We start from the raw sequence: 18,353 nt of genomic DNA, 5'->3' as shown, positions 1-18,353 counted from the left end.
AATAGGTTGCCATTTCATACTCCAAGGGATCATTCCAATGCAGGGATAGGAAGTCTCCTAAGTCTCCTGCATTGGCAAGCAAGGATTTTTTTTTTTTTTTTTTTTACCACTGAGCCACCTGGGAAGTCCTGATGGGCTTTAAGTTGCTTCTCTTTTTGCAGTCATCTTGAATCAAGATGTGGTAAACATTTGCATACAAATCTGTGTGCATACACTTCTTTGGGGTAGATACCTAGAAGTGAAATTTCTGGTCTGTCTAGTCTTATTTCATACAAATTCATTGGCTATATACATTTATATAAGTAACTTGTGCCCTATAGAAGGATATAAAATGAATGAAACTTATTCTCTTCTGGGGGAAATAAGACATGCACATAAGAAACATATAAAGTAGTGACCTAGAGAGGGAGATTTTGGAGGTAGGAGAGATTGGGTTCAGTAGAGAATCAGGAAGATTTTCTTGATGAAGTAGTACTTGTGTAGAGGCCTTGAAGAATAAACAGGATTTTAATAGCTGCACATTTCCAAAGCAGATATTTTATGCTAAATCCCCAGTTGTGTGTTTATTTATCCTCCACAGTGTGAGGAAGGATAGTCATGCTGATTTGAGAATCAGGATTTAGGTACTCCAGATTTGACTCAGTCTCTAAAATGTATCTAAATTCTCGGGGACTTGGTTTTCTCATTTGAAGCAAGAATCATCTTTTTCCTCTCGAATCTTTGCTTTCATTACCTCTGACTTGTCACATGGTTTGGAAAAGAAGTCCCTGGGGTACTGGATATAAAGGTACTCCAAAAAACTATGATTTTCTTCAAACCTAAACAGAGTATTTCGTATAATGTGTTGATATGATAACTGTTTTATAAGAAGAGACCATAAGAAGAGATATGTTAGCTGATAGCAGGGATGTAAGGTATCTCTTAGGACGGCAGAACTGAGCTGCATATCCCGCCAAAGTCGTTGAATTTGCTATGCCCTTTCTAAGAATATTCATATTTCTCTCTTGGAGCATAGTTGCTACAGTGTTGCATTAGTTTCACCCTACAGCAAAGTGAATCAGCTGTACACACACACAATATCCCCTCTTTTTGGATTTCCTTCTTATTTGGGTCACCACAGAGTACTGAGAAGAGTTCCCTGTGCTATCCAGGAGGTTCTCGTTAGTTATCCATTTTAATCAGAGTACCAATATGTGTATATATGTCAATCCAAATCTCCCAATTCATCCTCCCTCCTCTTTCCTTCTTAGTAGCCAAACATTTGTTTTCTCTGTCTGTGTCTCTATTTCTGCTTTGTAAATAAGACCATCTATATCATTTTTTTTGGGGGGGGAGATTCAACATATATGTGTGAATATATGATACTTATTTTTCTATTTCTGACTTGCTTCACTCTGTATGATAGTCTCTAGGTTCATCCACATCTCTACAAATGACCCAATTTCATTCCTTTTTATGCCTGGGTAATAGTCCATTGTATATATGTGCCACATCTTCTTTAACAGTTTCTCTGCTGATGGACATTTAGTTTTGTTTCCATGTCTTGGCTAGCGTGGCTAGTGCTGCAATGAAGATTGGAGTATGTGTGCCTTTTTGACTTACGGTTTTCTCTAGGGCTGCAAATATTCTTCTCTTTACAATCCTAAAAGTTATCTTCCTCTTATTTTTTATGATGTACCTGTGAAGCCATCTTCTATGGAGAACTTCACTGACCACTCTGGGTAACAGTGACATCACTGTATGTATTGGACCTGAAATGCAATAGGTGTTCAACATGTATTAGCTAGAGTTAACCATTACTATTAATTACATCATGGTTAACACTGTATTAGTTCTCAAGGGCTGCTGTAAAAAGTACCACAAACTTGGTGGTTTAAAGAACAAAATTCATTGCCTCACAGCTCTGGAGGCTGGAAGTCCAGAATCAAGGTGTCAGCAGGGTTGGTTCCTTCTGAGGCTATGAGGGAGAATTGTTTCCAGACCTCTCTCCTTGGTTTTCAGATGGTGTCTTCTCCCTAAGTCCTTTATGCCTTCCCTCCATTGTGTATCTGTGTCCAAATGGCCGCTTTTACAGCAAGTCCCCTACTTATGAATGAGTTCTGTTCTGAGAGCATCTTCATTAAGTCCAATTTGTTCATTAAGTCCAACAAAGTAGCATAGGTACCCAACTAACAACCAGCTATATAGTACTGTGCTGTATTAGGTTTATACCAATTTTCACACAAATAATGCATAAAAAACAAACACAAAAAATAAACATTTTTAACCGTACAACACAGGACCTTGAAAAGTACAGTAGTACCAGCTACATTACCGCTGCTTTTGCATTTCCTTCCAGACATCTGGGGCTTGAAATAAAGATATTGTAATACCGCTCTCTATCCAGAACTCTACAGTAAAATACACAAAAGCCCAACCAGCTTTAGAGGGTGCACATATGTGACAATGTACACCAGACACACAAATGAACTTATGTGATTGGACGTGTGAGCACGTTTGCATCTTTGAACATTTGTAACTTGAAGGCTTGTATGTAGGGGACTTACTGGATTAGGACCCAGTCATAGTAGGTTATGGCCCACCACCCTAGTGACCTCACTTTATCTTTTACCTCTGTAAATACCCTAGCTTCCCAGCTGGTGCAGCCGGTAAAGAATCCACTTGCCACTGCAGGAGGCACAAGAGACTTGGGTTCCATGTCTGCGTTGGGACGAGTCCCTGAAGGAGGAAATGGTAGCCCACTCCAGTATTTTTGCCTGGAAAATTCCATTGACAGAGAGGCCCGGAAGTCTGCAGTCATAGGGTCACAAAGAGTTGGACACAACTGAGTGCTCATACACAAACACACAAAGCTATTCTGTTAGAAACCAAGAGCAAGGAGAAAGTAATAAGCCCAACAATGATAACAGGACCAGCTTCTCAGGTAGAAATGATAATCTAGGTTTTTAATTTGAACCTCTTTTACCCAAGAAGATATGAAACATGTGAAAAGTCCATATGGAAGATGTAGAAGCATTTTTTCAGAAAATTAGGATGTGTGCACAGAGAGGGGAGAATTTCTTCAGAGGCTTTTGCCAATGTACCTCATTGAGGACACATGGAAATAGACCAAAGCAGCTTGTCAGCCTGCCCCTGCCAGGAAACATGCTCTTTAAAATTGTTTGTCATTTGTCTTGATAATTATAATCCAAGACTGTAGGACCTTACAAACATTAGAAACCTAAAACATTGGAGAGGAATAGGGAATACATTTCTTTTTTAAGTTATAAAACTTAGAGTTGAGTGTCTTGACATCCAACTTGCTATAACATCAAAGGAGATCAGCACAGGAGACATAGAATCTATTCCCAACTTGTTCTAGGCTGATCCTCAGTTGCCATGGCAACACCTTTAGTGGCTTATTCCTTTTCTTCTTCTTTGGTTACACTTTTCTAGTATATGTGTGAGGTAAGAGCCACATCTGGAGAAGGGAGTGGCTACCCACTCTAACATTCTTGCCTGGAGGATTCCATGGACAGAGGAGCCTGGTGAGCTACAGTCCGTGGGGTCACAAAGAGTTGGACACAGCTGAGTGACTAACACTACACTAAAAGCCACATAGGGCTTCCCTGGTGGCTCAGTGGTAAAGAATCCACCTGCAATGCAGGAGACATGGGTTCGACCGCTGGTTGGAAAGATTCCCTGGAAAAGGAAATGGCAACCCACTCCAGTATTCTTGCCGGGAAAACCCGATGAACAGAGGAGCCCAGTGAGCTATAGTCCACGGGGTTGCAAAAGAACCAGACATGAGTTAGCGACTAAATGACAACAACAAAGAGCTGCATAGCTTGGAAATTTTATACGAGGAAAGAGAAACTATTACAGATCATCATTACCGGACATTTGTTCAAGGAAGTCAATTCATTTTTTTGAATCACAGTGTCCCCAGTTAAGCAATCTAATTAGTGGGAAAACACAATTACTCAATTATAGGTCATTAGATTTAATAGAGGTAAGATATTTCAGATGGCAAGCTCAAGTGGGTGAATATGCCACCAGCTGATCATTGCTGATCATTAAAATTGGACCTCAGATCTTCGCAACTAACAGCAGCCATGGGCCCAGCCCAGGGAAGAGTCCTAGGACTGTCCCATGGGTCCTAGAGTCCTAGGACTGTCCCATGGGTCCTAGTTTCATCATTGCTCTGGAATTTCACATTCTCTTCTCTCTGCTTTGGAAACCTGGCCTCTATCATCTCTAGATGTGAGACTTGTACAGACTTTCCCATGTCAGTTCATTCCCACCCAACAAATATTTAGCTGAAATAAATATGTATACCTTTGGCTGAATATTGGCTGAAATTCAGCTAAATATCAATCAAGATTGAGTCTTCAAATATGGAGAATCTACCCTGACACGGGATTTAGGGCAGGCAAGCCTGTAACTGCTATAAGACCATTTTTTTTTTTTTACAAGGTTGAAAATTATTAAACAAGCAATTATGAAAAGCCTGACCAATACAAGGCAGTACTCTTGGTGCAGCAGATACTGAAAGGGCAGGAGTGATTCTTTTGAGAAATTATCCCTATGGCCTATATAGACAAAAGCAACCTGCTAAAGGGGAAAAATAAATACTTAAAACCAAGGAGTACGATTCATAGTAAAAGTGCATGTGAGATGCAATGAAAGGGAAAATACTCAACTCTGTCTTGAGCCTGGAGGCATGAGGCTCAGATATATATTTCTTTCTGCACCTCAGTTTCTTTTTTTAATCGAAGTATAGTCAATTTACAATGTCATGTTAGCTTCAGGTGTATAGCACAATGATTCAGTTACATATATATATATATATATATATATATATATTCCAACTTCTTTTCCTTTATAGTTTATTACAATATATTGAATATACCTCCTTGTGCTATACCGTAGGTCTTTGTTGTTTATTTTATATACAGTAGTGTATATACATCAATCCCAAACTCCTAATTTATTCCTCTCCCTCCTTTCTCCTTTGGTAACCATGAGTGAAATGCAAGATACCAACAGTACCTAGTGGAAAGGTCATTATAAGGATTAAATATACAAACACACATAAAGGGTCTCCTTCGGGGTGTGTGTGTGTATATATATATATATATATATATATATGTACACACATATATATATATATGACACATATATATATGACACATATATATATGACACTATTATTACTAAAAGCAAAACTTGTTTAGATGTTTCAAAATTTATTTGCATACAACTTCAAAAAATTACTTTCCATTTACATTAAAGAATCTGCCTGCAATGCAGGAGACCCAGGTTCAATCCCTGGATTGGGACAATCTCCTGGAGAAGGGAATAGCAACCCATTCCAGTATTCTTGCCTGGAGAATCCCATGGACAGAGGAGTCTGATGGGCTACAGTCCATGGGGTTGCAAAGGTTCGGACACAACTGAGTGACTAACACGTTCACTTTCATTTACAGTTATTACAAAATATCGGCCACATCCCCATGTTATACAACATGTCCCTGAGCCCATCTTACTCCCAACAATTTGTACCTTCCACTTGCCCACCCCTTGTTGCCCCTCCTCCCAACTGCTTACCACTGATTTGTTCTCTGTTCTGCCATGGCTCCAGTGGTAAAGAATCTGCCTGCAGTGCAGGAGACTCAGGAGATGCGGGTTCTATCCTTGGATTGGGAATATTCCCTGGAGGAAGAAATGGCCACACACTCCAGTATTCTTGCCTGGAAAACCCCATGGACAGTGGAGCCTCATGGGCTACAGTATACAGGGTCACAAAGAGTAGGATGCAGTTGAGCAAGCATACACGATCTGTGAGTTAAGACAATAACTTGTTCATCTCAGCTCAGGTTTAGTGACATCCCCAGTGCCTCCCCCCAACCATCCCTACATAGCTCTCTTTCTGTCATGGGTCAGCAACTGCCTTATTTTGTTGATACCACCATCGCGTTGGACTCCTCTCCTTTTGTGTAAGCCTCAGAGGGCAGAAATTGCACTTTATTCATCCATACATCTCAATACCCAAGAGCAAAGCCTAGCTCAAAATAGTTGTTTAGCTGTTGAGTAAAGTGATCTTCACTGAACATTTATTGAAAAAAAAATATTTATCTGAAATGATAGTGAATCACATTGAATTCTAATGAGAAATCTGGGGTAATTCAAAAAAGTACCTTAGTCCTAAAAAGTCCAGAAAATGTAACAGATGTGACTGTTCTCAACAGACCCATCATCCCACTACTCCACTGCATCTCAACCCGAAGAATGTTAAAGGTAGGGGGTAAGCTCCCTGGACAAATTAATTTAGAAATATTGAGTGCAAACCATTTTGTTTGTTTTTTCATTTATATTTTATGTTGGAGTATAGTTGATTAACAATGTTGTGTTAGTTTCAGAAGTACAGCAAAGTGATTTGGTTAAACATATACATGTATCTATTCTTTTTCAGAGTCTTTTCCCACTTAGGTTATTACAGAACATTGAGCAGAGGTCCCTGGGCTATACAAGGCATGCCTGCTCAGTCACTTCAGTCGTGTCTGACTCTGTGCAACCCTGTAGACTGCAGCCTTCCAGGCTCCTCTCTCCATGGGATTCTCCAGGCAAGAATACTGGAGTGGGTTGCCATTTCCTCCTCCAGTGGATCTTCCCCACCCAGGGATTGAACCTGGGTGTCTTGCATTGCCTGCATTGGCAAGGGGTTCTTTATCTCTAGGGCCACCTGGAAGCCCGTTCTATACAGTGGATCCATGTGTATATGTCAATCCCAAACCCCCAATCTATTCCTCCCTCAACATTTCCCCTCTGGTAATAAGTGTGTTTTCTTCCCCCCTCCCCCCATAAATTTGTTTCCTAAGTCTGTGAGTCTGTTTCAGTTTTGTAAATAAGTTCATTTGTATCATTTTTTTCTGATTTTGCAAATAAGTGATATCATATGGTATTTGTCTTTGTCTGACTTCCCTCACTGTGTATGATAATCTCCAGATCCATCCATGCTGCCTCAAGTGACATTATTTCATGAGCTCTCCCAGTTCAAGTCTGCAGACTGCAGGATTTCCCATGGACATGTGGGCCTGGATGCCATTTTGCTAGGGAATCAGCCCTTCAGGTTGTGTGTTCTCCTGCAGGGCCACACGCCTGGCAGGATGAGAAAGTCACATGGCATGGGTCCAGCAAGCACAGACCACTGACGCTGAGCACAGACGCCCCCGCCCCCACAAGGCATAACAGAGTAAGATCCAGTAGTGACACAAGCGAGCCTCTCTGACTCGGAATGCGTGCTCAGTCATTCAGTCGTGTTTGATTCTTTGTGACCCCATGGACTGTAGCTCACCAGGCACCTCTGTCCACGGGATTCTCCAGGCAAGAATACTGGAGTGGGTTGCCATTTCCTCCTCCAGGGGATCTTCCAAACCCAGGGTTCAAACCCGGGTCTCCTGCATTATCAGGTGGATTCTTTATCACTGAGTCACCTGGGAAGTCCAGAGTGAAAGGATGCTTATTCATTTAAGAGGAACACAAGGAGTGCCTGTTGAAGGGAAAAAAAGATGAGGGAACTAATATTTCTTGGCAGTTCTTTGATAGTAAGAAACAAATAAATGATGCATCATTAAAGAAAAGAAGAAAATGAAGATACAGGGAGTAACTCATCAAATTGAAAGGAAAGCCAAAGAAATGGGCTTCACAGGGAGCAGGATGCAGGCTGGTTTCTGGAGATCTGGAAGGGGCATACGAGTGACTCAAAGACACATTCATCTGCAGGAAGAGCTCCAAGTGTTTTCCATCTTGTTGTCCCCCCTTAATGCTTAATTCCAGGGAGAGAACCTCTGATTGGTCTCAGTTTGGTCATATGGCCACCTTTTGGTGAGGAGAGGCAGGTCACTTTGATGGACAGTGTCATCATGGGGATATCCAGAGTATAGTTGGATTCCATTCCCAGAAAAAGGTTGTAGATGTTGAACAGCAAGAATAAGAGCTGACCCTTACATTTGTTCTCCTTGGGGACTTCCCAGGTGGTGCTGGTGGTAAAGAGCTCAGCTGACAATACAGGAGACAAAGAGAGGTGGGTTTGATCCCTGGAGGAGGGCATGGCAACCACTCCGGTGCTCTTGCCTGGAGAATCCCATGGACAGAGGAGCCTGGTAGGCTCTGAAGAGTTGGACTTGACTGAAGAGACATAGCTTGCATGCAGCAGTTGTAGGCAATACCAGGGAAAGAAAGTGAGTCTCAGCAAGTTTACGCAAGCAGCCCAAGGGGTTTGAACAGAGAACTTGCCTGTGTTTAAAACCTGAGAGCATTACTATTACAATTTTCCCTGTATTGGCAAAATCTAGGCTCTTTCCACTATAAGCAAATTGAGCTGGGCCTTCAGAGGTGGCTGGGGTTCCAAATGGCAGAGACATAAAGGAGAAGAAAGTGGGAAATGACCAAGCCATTTGCTATGGCATGCATTTGATATTTGCAGCATTCACTTCAACCAGAGAAGTGGAGATCCTTTGTAAATGTTACAGCAAGAAAAAAAAAGCATGCTTGGAGTTTCCTCTGAGACTCACAAACATTCTACTAAAGGGAAAGCAATCCAAGGCAACATTTGTTTAAATTAAAAATAACAATAAAAGGGAAAACTTGACATCTATTCCCGGCCAAAAGGTTGAGCATTAAATAACATTTAAATTTGGCTTTGATAAAAAAAAATGTATGTTGTTTTGGATAGCTATATTTAAGCAATTTTTGCAAGCCTCAGAGGGAACTAAAAATGCCTTAATTGCTTCCTCATTTTTACATACTCTATCATATGGAATTTCAGCAGCATCTGTCACCAAATTACCAGTATTACAAAAACATTGTATATTTTATACATGGAATAACCTCAAATACCTGAAAATACCTCCAAGTGTTTGAGGAGCCAATTGAGCTTTTTTATTATTATTTAAAAAATATATTTAATTTCTGGTTATGCCTGGGTGTCTGGGACACATTTAAGGACTTTGTTGTTTTTTTCATTTTTTTCATTCAAAATACTGACTTTGCCAATGAAATCCTCCCTAATTGAATACTCATGAGGCACATAGCTACCATATTCTAAAAAAAATACAAGAATAGTTTACTTTCTTGATGTTTTAAAATATGAAACCTGTATCAAGGATTCAAAAGACAATGCAAATAATGGATGAAAATTAACATTTCGGAAACACCCACCAGGTACCAGGCAGGTAAGAAGGCACTTCCCACTTCAACACCTCAGTGATCCAAACCTCCGCTTTTAGAAAGAGCATGGTTATTACTCATCTCGTCAAGGAATAGCGTCCTTTGGAGGTGAGGGAACAGAGGATGATAAGTAAACTGCTCAAAGCCACACAGTAGTCAAGTGATGGAACTGTGTTTTAACCCCACAAGGTAAGACACGAAGTCCTCCCCTTTTAAAACAGAATACGCGCTTTTGCAGGAGTCTCCGCCCCTTTGGCCTTGAGTCTCCCCTCTTTTCCCATCTTCCAACAGTCTGCAAATGGAGACAGAACTACCGGCCCCTGGTGCCGCCTCTGGCTGTGAATCCTAGCTTTCCCTCGGTCACTCGGTGACTACCTCACCTGCCAGCCCCAGGGTTCACGCCCCTCCCTGACCCAATCTGTTACGGGATTGCCACCTTCCCAGCCTGTGGCAATCCTGGAGCTCTGAGGCGAAGGGGGTGGCAGAGGATGAGATGGTTAGACAGCAGCGCTGACTCAATAAATAAGAATTTGAGCAAACTCTGGGAGACAGTGCAGGACAGGGGAGCCTGGCGGGCTGCAGTCCATGAGGTCTCCAAGAGGCGCACTCCACTTGGCAACAAAACAACTCCCCCATAAACCCTAAACGTGTTCTCAAGTTTCGGCAGTGTCATCTACATAACTTGTGTGATACAGGGAGCTCAAATCCGGTGCTCTGTGACAGCCGAGAAGGGTAGGATGGGCTGGGAGGCGGGAGGGAGGTTCAAGACAGAAGGGACATATGCAAACCTATGCTCCAAGCTGATCCGTGTTGATATGTATGGCAGAAACCAACACAGTACTGTAAAGCAATTATCCTCCAATAAATAAATAAAAATATAAATAAATAAATGCTTTTGATGATATAAAAAAAATTGAAACATGTTAAATCAATGTACTGTATGGTATGTGAACTGTATATCCCAATATAGCTGCTATTTACAAAAAAGTTTATACCAGAGAAATAAAAACTTATGTTAATATAAATAATGAATAAATAAATAAAAGCATAGATTAAAAAAAAAACTGCCCAGACCTCTTTCCCCAGTATATGAGACCCACATTTCATTCTCCATCATCTGTCAACTTCCTGCCTCCATCATGAGGCCCTGAGCGCTGTGAGGCCTGGGCTGAATCTTCTTGGTCACTGTGTGCCCACACCTAGCACAGAGCCTGATGTAGGATCTGGGCTCAGTAGATGCTGGCTGAATGAGAGAACAAAAGAAGGAATAAACATATTACATATGCTAGCAGATGGGTAAATGCTCTGAAGTAATAACAAAGCATCACAAACAGCGTTATTGACTCTGGCCTTTGAAAGTCTTTTTTATTTATGCCACTGTTCTGTTTCTGGCTGTTCTCATTCCTCCAATCAGCAACATCTATTTACTATCCCCTGAGTTCACTTTTCCCTACTTCCCTGATATGTTGGTTCTCTCATTGTCCCTCAGGTATACCCTAAATATAATTGGACAGATACCATATGCACCACAGACCCTCACAGCCTGGCCCCCACTCTCCTTCGTCAACAATTTCACCCAATGAACCCCAAAGTCAAGGTAAAATACAGTTACTGTTAGTTTTGTTTGTTTTTTTTTTAATCCTTTTTGTGGTCAATGTCTATCAGTTTCTCAAAGGCCAGTCTATGGTTAACTTCACTACAAAGAACTTTCTGATCTGCCTCTTCTTGCTGATTTCTTCTATTAGAATTTCTAGTTCATTCAGTTGATGTATGGATCTGGGTCTAGTCAGAGAAAAGTAAGCCATGCCCGAGAGCACAACAGACAATTTAAGATAAAGAATTAGTGTGTCGTTGGAAGGTCCAGAAGAGTGAATAGAACACAGTGAGACGGCAGAGCTTAACAATGCCAGAACACTACCCCTGCTGGGCCAGAGGGGTGAGTGGTGGAAGTTGTATCACCAGGACTCAGAATCTACAATTCACCCTGAGTCAGGAGGCTTCCCACAGGGGCTGGAACAAGTGGGAAGCCTTGAATCCTTCTAGCAGAGAGGAGAGCAGACAGACTGCCTTTCTCACTTTCCCCGCTGTCCACTATCCTGAAAAGATAGTCATTGGCCTGTTGATCAGGGAGGCTGACCACAGAGTTTGCAGAGGTCACTCCCTGTGATACAGAGCAGATGAGGAGGAAGGTGTAGAATGACTCTGAAGGCAACTAGCAGAAAATACCACATATCATACAGTTGTGTATTTGTTGTTATTTTTACATGTGGACAGTGAGCCTCCTTCAGGCAGACACCTTGCCTTACACATCTGTGTGTCTTCAACACGAAGGGCAGTGTCTTCACCTGGATCCTTGTGAATAAGGGAAAAGAAGAAGGAAAAGGAAGTGATGGGGAGAAGAAGAAGATTACAGCAGTTATGAATGAATAAAGAATCATTCATCCTTTCAAATAATGCAAAGAATTTTGCAGTCTCTCAGAGGAAGTGCAATCTACTCCTGTTAAAACTGGAAAACTTCACTGATGGCTTACTAACTGCTTTCTCTCCTCCCACTTACCCTTTGCTGTTATGTTTCTATGTCCGTCTTTTCTTTTTTAAATTATTCCTTCCATTCAAGCAAAATTGGCATTGCATTTATTTTTTAACCAAACAATAGATACATACATAGACAGATACACAGATGTAGAGATATGTTTTTTGATTACATGGTATTCATTTTGGTTCCGTTGTACTACTTTGTTATTTATATAATGGAAATCCTGAGTGGGCTAGCTCAAACCACTAAGGGGATTCCCTGGAAGGATGTCAGGTATCTGATGGAATGTCAGTGCTTGGAATTATTGCAATGGGAAGAGAGGAGAGTGAGGTCTGGTGCTTAGCAGAGGGCTGGACACTCTTCCTGCCTCATCCCCACTTCTCCAGGTGCATCTTCCTCATCTTTCTCTCTTACTCCCCAGACAAGTTTCTTTTCCTGCTCTCACTTTCAGGCACCCACAGAGATATAAGCTCAGTTTCATTTCCACAATTCCTGATGAAGCATCCTGAATGGCCTTCTGTTTTCATACTCATAGTCACTCAGATGCTCAGAGCATGCTTGATTGCCAATCCATCCCAGGGATTGGTTAATTGCTAAGACTTTTGGACTTTTTCTGTGCAACGTTTTCTGTGCAAGTTGTTACTTCTCTCCTTTTCCTTTTTAAAATTACATGCAAATTAGTTTATAGAAATCAGTGAAGAACTTACTATGTACAAGGCATCATGATTAGTACTTTGCGGTGATTTTTCTCTGGGTATCTCAGAGTATTTACATACTAACTTGAAACAATGGAAATATATGTGAAGAAGCTTTTGTCTCTGCAGGGCTTGCATTTCTAATCAAAGGGGAAATACAAGAAAATAGTCTCAGAAGAAACATTTCCTAGCACAGAGGATTAACACTATGGGTCTTGGTTTCTAAAATCACCTGTCAACATCATCTTTAATCCTACAACCACAATATGCTTACTTTCATGCCACTTCCTAATTACAAACATTGCACTGTACTCTATCTAACATCCATTTCTGAAGAGCCCACATTATATCTGAGACAATGTGAGGCTCTTAGAAAAAAATGAGTAGAAAAATGAGAGACTGTGATGAATTTCTCAAGAGGTCTGGACCCCTAGCATCCCAAGGACTGAGGGGCTGATCCTGCCTCCTCAAATGACTGCATCTGTCTTACAGGTAAATGGGAGTCCACTGACTAGCAAAGAAGCTAAAGCTATTAAGGGCCGAGAAGGAGCAAGAGGACCGAACAATTACACCACTCCAGCTCACAGATATTCTGCTCCTCTGGGGTGGATTTTATATGTTCTCTCCATTCCTATATGTGGATTGCACATAGCACTCACCCCATGGATGTTGAGTTTGGTCATGTCATTTTCAAGTTGATCTGATGCACACCCTGTCGGTACAGAAGATTTAAGTCCCATTGCATGCATTTCTGCAGGCTCTCTGCTGCTCACGTCTCTCTGCCATGAAGACAGCAGGTCCCCAGGAAGAACTGCTCCTTCATCCTTCTTCCTGGATGGCAGTCAACCCACAGTTACCAATATATGAGAAATATACATGTGTTGTTATAGACTTTGAGATTGCCTTCAAGATTGGGGGCCAGGGGTGTTTGCTATTGTTGCTAATGCAGCAAAACTGAATCACACAAATCTTTCTTCCTCCAGTACCTCCATCTCATGGAAAAATACTCTGTAGTTCTAAAACTCCTGTACAGTAACATGCACTAAGCATAATAGTAAGAGCTGTTGCTTCTATAAATCTTTTTTTTTCAAGCTAAGCCAATGTTTCTGTGTTAGTGAATTTGATTCTGCTGGTTTCTAAAAGAAGAAATTTAGCTGAGGGCTGGACACTGTTCCTGCCTCATCCCCACTTCTCCAGGAGTTGCTGTCTCTCCTCCACTTACACTTTACTGTTCTGTTTCCATGTCCCTCTTTCCTTTTTAAAATATTTCTTCTAGAAGAAGAAATATTCCAAGGCCCAACAACTCTTTCTTAAAGAGGCCTGCTGATTCTTCTGTTCCATGAAAGTCCCATAGTTTTTATAAATGTTACTGAAAAATCAAAAGATAGTAAGTAGAGACCATGTGGTTTGGGGGGAACACAAAGAAAGAGAACTGAGTCATGAGTCTAGTCAGTTCTGACACTAAAAATAAGACACACTCCCACTCTGGTTGAAGTGTCTTTGTTATAAAAGGAAGAGGATAAAGGGCAAATCTTCAAGGTCCTTCCTTTTATAAAATTACTTTATTTTAATTTACCTAAACATACAAAAACATATGAATCCTCAGATCCAGAGGACCCTTTGGCATCAGGTTCATCATATAACCAGCATCCAGCCCAGTACCAAGCATGGAATAGATACTTTTTGAATGAATGAATGAATGAGTAATGACAATTGTGAAACATATATATTGAACATTACTCTGTTCCAGGTACAGTGCTAGCCATGAAAATCATAGAGTCAAAGGAGATACAGTCCCAAACATGTAGAAGGCAGAGATATACTAAAAACTACCTGCAGTAAATTATAGCAAGCACAGCGACAGCACGAGGTGATATATATACCCACAGAATAGACGCCTAACTCAGCCTGGCGTCCAAAAAGGCTTTCTCCTTCTCAAAATGCTTGCCCCTCTATTAACAGTATTTTCAGAGTCATATTTGAGAAGTAGCTATTTAGGGATTACAAAATATCAGTCAGGTGAGACGTGTCTTCTTAAGCACCATATAAAACTGCTTCAAGAAACTTAAGAGGAGCAGGAGGATAATAAAACCCATGCTTCCATAAATTGGGAATAATGGAGAAAACAGAGCTCTTCAAACAACTGCACGGGAGACATCCCAAGAGATAGAAATTTAAGCTGAGAGAAGACTTTTTCCAAGTCTGGGTGTGAGTCTTGATCACCGTGTACTAAATAAGAAGTAGGTAACACTATATTTATAAACTATGTATGTAGCTCTTTTCAAGAGGGCTGTGGAAGGATCTCCTTCCAGTTGAGAAATTTCAAATCAAGAGATGAACTCCTGTTTGCCAGTGGTTTCAACTACCATTATTTGACCACTTCTCTATTTAGAATTCCTCCAAACTTATATAGCATATTACATTTAATTAATTGAGTGTTTATGCCTTAAAGAGTTATTTGCTTGTGACTATAGTGAAATTTCCAGGATTTATGACGGGAACATTTGAGAACAGCGACATGTGTTTCCCTCCGATTTGTATAGCTTCATTCATTATAATTTTTCCTGATGTTTTGCCTACCATATTATTAACTTCCCCAAAGCAATGAAATACCAGCTTGTCTTCTCACGGCAGAGAAATGAGAGGAATAATTATGAACGTGGAAATCCCAGTGAAAACATGTTTCTATTGAAAGAGGCTAGTAGTCCAAGAAGGAGTTCCCAGGATTTATGAAGACCATTAAAAGAAAAAAAAAGCAAACACGCAGGAAAACAGATGCATTTTTTCATCCAGCATCTTGGACACTCTATATGCAGGGAAAAGAAATCTTTTATATAATACACAGATACACACACACACACATACAAATATCACTGGACAATAATTTATATTTTGCCATAAGTTGTAGAGTCGGAATAAATCATCAAAGTTTCAAGTGTATGCCATGCATAAATATTTAATCACCGTGAAGTGTTCTTTTCAGAATGTAAGAGTCTGTAACCATAGTGTTTGATTTGTAACTGACTCTGGGGGCAGTGCTAAGATGCATTTCTCATGACCCAGGGCTACTTGAGAGGTTACAGAGATGGAGGGGTAGGGAGGACAGTGCAAGATGGACTCTGATGCCTGTCCCTGCAAAGATGTGGGGTAGTCTGAGAAAACAACTCCAGCCTGGGCTCTAGATCAGCGGTTCTTTTACGAAGAGCTGGGGGTGACAGGACCACTACAGTCATTTGTGTTTATTGTTCAATCAGGTGTTGGGGGGCCATCCAGGACCAAGGAGGGTCACGTGAAGAAACCAGAGGGGGATGGGCGTGGAGTGGGGAGAGGACAGGGAGGACCCGGGATGGGGGAGAAGCAGCTTCCTCTCCCTCCTGCTTGAGATGATGTTTGTGTTATGACATTCTGCCGCCTCCATTGTTATTTCTCACAACATCATGGGCCGCTTGGCACCCTGACCATCCGGGTGGCCGCTCATAAAAGGAAAAAAAGAAACCCTGGATTTACTCTCTTCCTTCAGAAATGTTCCCTTGCCTTTCTACTCCGTGTGGCCATGTTTTCCTTGCCTGCCCTGATATTTCTCTTTCATTTACATGACCCTGACACTGGTCACTAGTTCCAAATGTGTATTCGTGAAGAGGAGGTTAGCTTGGAAAATAACTCCCAAACTGAATGCCTCCTCCCAGAATCTGTGCCTCAAAGCTGCCCCACAACTTGAAGTTATTTCTATCTGTGTAAACGTGGGAGAAGGGGGAGAGTTCCCAAAGGAAATGTCACCCAAGTGATGAGGTTGGAATAATACATATTTTTTAGTAACTTTATTGATGGTATGACATTCATTGTGAAACTTTGTTAAGTCTCAAAAGAAAGTTTTGGGGTTTCAGGGATGCCTGATTTTCAGTGGTTTATCCTTCAACCCCTAACATTTGCAATCATTTTCATTATAAATAAGATCTCTGTAGAAACGACCCAAATTCACCTTTTAAAACCACCTCATTCTTAGAATCAATGCCATCTCTGATGAGTGAGCCCACACAAATAATCAAAACTAACAGCTCAGAGGAGACAGAATGGACCACCAGTTGACCACATTACAATACTCAAACGTGAGAGCTATAGGAAGAATGGCAATTTTCATCAAGAAACAAAACCATTTCTATTCTAAACTTAATTATTCTCTGATTTGGTAGCAGCTGTAGGGCCCGCACTGCAGGGTTTTCCAAAAGAACTTAAGATTTTTTAAAATTTTATATTAACTAATCAACTTTGCATACTCTAAAAGCCTAGCTGCATTGATAATCATTGCATTTTAGACAACGAAATAGGTTTTCTGAAGTCAAGCATTATTATAAGATTGAGAGTTGAATTGGGATAACTTGTCTTGAAACTTCTGTGCAAGAATTAATCCAGTAATTATGCTGGAGATCACTTAATATTATGGTCATATTTCTTAGAATGCAAGGACCTAGTAAATTTGCTAATATTTAGAATATAATAAAAACATAATTGTGGAACATAGTTTCTATGACAAATCTAGACAGCATATTAAAAAGCAGAGATATCACCTTGCTGACAAAGCTATGGTTTTTCCAGCAGTCATGTGTGGATATGAGGGTTGGACCATAAAGAAGGCTGAGCTCTGAGAAATAGATGCTTTTGAATTGTGATGCTGCAGAAGACTTGAGAGTCCCTTAGACTGCAAGGAGATCAAACATTCAATCCTAAAGGAAGTCAACCCTGAATATTCATTAGAAAGACTGATGCTAGAGCTGAAGTTCCAGGTGGCCACCTGATGTGAAGAGCTGACTCACTGGAAAAGACCCTGATGCTGGGAAAGAAAGAAGGCAAAAGAAGAGGGGATGGATTAGATAGCATCACCGATTCAGTGGACATGAATTTGAGCAAACTCTGGGAGACAGCTGAGGACAGAGAAGCCTGGTGTGCTGCAGTTCATGGGGTCACAAAGAATCAGATATGACTGAACGACAAGTAAGTAGCTTGTAAAATGATCCCAGTGAAGCCTGCCTCCTGATATTTATCCCCTTGTATTATCCTTTGTTTATAGGCTGCTCCTAGAGACTTGCTTCTATAGAACAGCATACAGCAACTCTCTCCCTCTCTCTCTTTCTCTCTCTCTCTCTTTTCTTCCTTTTCTCCTCTCTCTCCCAGAGCACTTACTCTAGGGGCTGTAACCTTCTGTGTTGTGAGTGGCCCTCTGGATAAAGCTGTGTAACAAGGAACTGCCGTCTACATCAAGCAGGCAGGTGAGTGAGCTTAGAAACAAATCCTCCAATCTTCCCCCAGCCCAGCCTTGAGATGTCTGCAGCCCTAGCCAATCTCTAGACTGCAGCCTGTGAGAAACTCTGAGTCAGAGAAGCTTTACCCAAATTCATTCACCCACCCACATAATCCTTGCAGTAATAAATGTTCTTTTAAGCTGCTAAATTTGGGGATTATTTGTTTAATTATAAATAATTATTATTTATTTATTCTTCCCAACTTCAAGGCAGTGTCTCTAACTCACTGCTGAGGTCTACTCTAAAACTTTGGCTGTTGAAATAAGATCATTGATTTAAAAAAAAAAAAAAGAGCAAATAAAACACAGATGAATGGATAAAGAAGATGCAATATATATGCTCAGTGGAACACTGTTGTCGTTGTTCAGTCACTCACTTGTTTCCAATTCTTTGTAATCCCAAGGACTGCAGCATGCCAGGCTTCCCTGTCCTTCACCATCTCCCGGAGTTTGCTCAAACTCGTGTCCATTGAGTTGGTGATGCCATCCAACCACCTTGTCCTCTGTTGCCCCCTTCTCCTCCTGCTTTAGATCTTTCCCAGCATCAGGATCTTTTCAAATGAGTCAGCTCTTCACATCAGATGGCTAAAGTATTGGGGCTTCAGCATTAGTCCTT

Source organism: Dama dama, chromosome 6 (assembly GCF_033118175.1).
Source record: "Dama dama isolate Ldn47 chromosome 6, ASM3311817v1, whole genome shotgun sequence".
NCBI lineage: Eukaryota > Metazoa > Chordata > Mammalia > Artiodactyla > Cervidae > Dama > Dama dama.
This window is presented reverse-complemented; position numbering follows the sequence as displayed.